Raw genomic sequence first — 3,570 nt, forward strand, 5'->3', positions numbered from 1 at the left:
TCTTTCTTCTGAAATAGACAGTTACGCTGGTTATAAATTTGTCTTCCCTGAGTCCAAAGCTACGGCCACAACTGCCAGCTGTGGACTTTCAAAATGTGTTATCAGCAATGATGGTATTCCACACAGCGTTGTGTCTGATGAAGGAACTCACTTCACGGCAAATGAAGTGTGCAATACACCAATACACTATTTAGCATCCTGTCCTTGCAGCTGACACCAATCGAGGTGAAGAGCTCATAGGAGCCATTGAACACTGCTCCATCCACTTCAGGGACTGTTTGTGGGGAGAGCGAGTTGTGGCATTTGAAGGTAGAATTTACCCATGACAAAAATACCTGTGGTGCTCTCCCAGGAAAAGTTCTAAGTGCTTTCTGTGCCTTAACAGCTTTGACCTTCATAACAACCCCGAAGGATGTATTTCTATTCCTGTCATCATCATAGAGTCCCTGGGTGGTACTGTGTAAGAAAGGCCTGGCAGTCTGCTTTTGAAAAAATCAGCCATTGAAAATGCTATGGAGTACCATTCTACTTTGACTCACATGGGGTCATCATGAGTCAAAACAGGCTTCATGGACACTGGCTTATGCTTTTATTATTATTAACATTATTTGTTTTTATCATTATCACTACCGCACAGATGAATACTTTAAGATCCAGAGAGGATTACTGACTTGCCAAAGGGTCTGGCCTCAGAGCCCTTGCCTTCCACCGCCATACTCAGATTTCATTCCCATTTGCAGCCTCTCTCCCCATGAACCTCTCTTCTTTACATCTCTTCATCCCCTAACAACCCAGGAAGTTTATATGTCAGGAACCCAGTGACCCTCAGAAGTCAATAAATAAAAGAAAAGAAGGAAGAAGAGGGAGAAGCAGGAGAAGGTATGAGGAGGAGAGAAGGAGACCTCAAAACTATTTGAGTTTCTCCAGGGAAACTCCACCAGGCTCCTGCAAAGATGACATGGCTCTGACCCCCATTCTAATTGATGGTCTGATCCAGGGAGATCCTTGGACGGGCCTCCCAGGAGAAGAAAACAAGGTCATTTGGTCTTCGAGGGGCAGGTGGGGCCTCCTGAGAGGGCCCTCTCCCAGACTGAGACCCAGACTCAGGTTTTTCTAAAGAATGCATGAAGAGCCAATGAATCCCACAGCAGCCAGGAGCTCGCCCTGCCCCCTATCCTTTTGTCCGGTCCATGTACTCCTCAGTCAAGTACTAAATATACTTTTTAAATGTCCTTTTTAAACACATTCGTTTTCTTTTTCTAATGTCATCTGACTTTTCTAGTCTCCTGGCTCCCGCCAATGAAAGCAGGTATCAGTTCCATAAGCAGAAGGTAAGCATACAAACACCAGAATATCAATATGACAGCACTACAGTAAAGCCCCATAATTCCACCACTGCTATGATATTTAATCCCCATGGACTCTTCCAGACACGTCACATGTTTTCTCTTTTGCATTCAATACTCCCAAGAAATGTTCATATCTGTCTTGTGTCCAAGAGGGAAGCAACAGTGAAGGAGGTGGAGTTGCTTGAGCCCATGGAGGCAGCCTGATAAGTATGTAGATGAGACAATGCAGTGGCAGCTGGTCAGGGTCTGTGCTTCAAGGCACTGTGGTTGGCCAGGCTGTGGGTTCCAGTTGGCGCCTGAATGTTTTTACGGAGAACGGTTTGCAAGAATGGTGGTGGGTGGATCGAGAGGAGGGTAGTAACATTGAATGTACAGTGCAAATGTTGGAGGTTGCACTGTACCCATAGAAAATGTAGTCATACTTAGCCAGCAGGGGAGATACCATGATCACAAATGTGGCTTTCCCAGGGTGAGGCTCATACATTACACTCAGGTTGTGCTGACCGATGTGATTTCCCCACACATGGGAAACTGGACTCCATAAATTTGTGGTAGTGGGAATTCCTCTGATCTTCCATTTAAAACAGACTTTGCTAACCTTGGCTGCCACACCCAGTAAAGCTGCTGTCTCATCACCTTTTCTTACCCGTGACTCAATTCTCTACTCTTCCCTATGTCTCTCTCTTCAAACTCTCATTTTTGACTTCTTTGACAGAAGTGCCATCTGTGCTTCTGCTGCCTGCTCAGAGGCTCTTTACTCTCCCTGAGACACTCCAGAATCTGCAACTTCACCCACCAGTCTCATATGCACTAAGGACCAACTGTTCCCACCTGCAGCTAAGACACTGACTCTGGCTGTGCATTGGGCCTACCATCAAGGGCACTGCTGGAGGTGGGGAAGCAGGTTGAGAGGAGGACTCTTGTGGGAGAAGCACCTTTGGCTGTGGAGTGGGGAGGGACCAGTAAGAGGTGGTAGTGAGAGATGAGATTCTGGTATGAAGCCTTCTGGGGTAGATGGGAATTGAGCCAGTGGATGAAAACGTCCAGGTGTGGCTCTCCCAATATCGATTTTAGCCCTACCTTGGAAATGGATGTGCACCCTCACCTTAAAGTCTTCTCATATCGTGAGTAAAGTGTCTAAATGAGCTCTGGTTCTTGCTTTATTGTCCAGTGGAAAGGTTCTCTTTCCTCCAGGTCTGCTGTAGGCTCCTGACACAGATAACACAGCTCTTTGCTGGGGAACAGCCCTGTGTGGGGGCAGCTGTAACTTCTCTAGCCTGGTTGGCTGTCACCAGCAGGAGAAAGGGCATAGTGCATGCCTCGTTGGAAAGCATGGAAGACTTTGCCTTTCTGCTTTCCACTGCGCGAAAAGGCCTCTCTAGAGCCTCAATGGGGACTGGAGTGAAGGAGGCACCTCTTTCAGGAAGGCTCCCTCTCCCCTCTCCGATGATCCAGTTACTTCTGAAATCTCACCCAGCATCCTCCCTCTTCCTTCCTTTGGTCTTCCTCTTTCCCACATGACCTCTGCACTTACAGACTCAGAGTTGGTGGACAAGACTGAGCTTCATCTCCATGGTTGGGGAGGGAGTTGGGTGAACACTTTCTAACAATACGAAGAAGCAACAGAGACTCCTGCGTGAACTCTTCCCCTTGCCTCCTCTCTTGGCACAGCCTGTTGAGGGCCCTGGGGGAGTGTCTGGGAATGGCTCAGTATGCAAACCTTGATGGTGATGGCAGAATCTCTCCATTGCACCTTAGGGAATGGGTGGATTAGCCTGTGGGGCCAGCTGTTACTGATAAGGGAAGCCTGGGGGAAATTCCAGCAGAAGCCTTGACTCTGCACTGAGCTGCTATGGAATGCTGCTTCCATAGCTCATTCTTTCCTAGGAGCATCTTGGAGAGAGGAGAAGAAATCAAGGATGATGCTATCCTCACTGCCCCTTGTGCTCTCACAAAGGCCTTTTTCTCCACCAGGAGATTCACAGGACCAGCATATAAGCTCCTGGGCCCTACAGCATTAGTGAACTCCCTGCAGAAATTGTCCTTCGAACCCATCCAATGCTTCTCAAAGTACAGCCTTTGAGGGCTTCCTAACGGCAAATCTTCACTGTGGTGGTGGTTGCTTTCTGGATCTGATAAATGCTTGTATGAAAGCCTCCACAAATATTTTCCAACTTTGATTTCTCCCAGTGGGTGTTCAGTCTTGGCACCCATGAGATGG

At 47.7% G+C, this 3,570-nt stretch overlaps 1 non-coding gene across 1 annotated transcript; it reads left to right on the plus strand.

Annotated features, from left to right (window-relative positions):
- Positions 1–1,767: 1,767 nt before the first annotated feature.
- LOC126074210 (U1 spliceosomal RNA) lies at positions 1,768–1,927 on the plus strand. The gene has a single exon (XR_007517008.1). It is a non-coding gene; the product is annotated as a U1 spliceosomal RNA (small nuclear RNA).
- Positions 1,928–3,570: the final 1,643 nt, after the last annotated feature.

The sequence above is a fragment of the Elephas maximus genome, chromosome 3 (assembly GCF_024166365.1).
Source record: "Elephas maximus indicus isolate mEleMax1 chromosome 3, mEleMax1 primary haplotype, whole genome shotgun sequence".
NCBI classification, from domain to species: Eukaryota; Metazoa; Chordata; class Mammalia; order Proboscidea; family Elephantidae; genus Elephas; species Elephas maximus.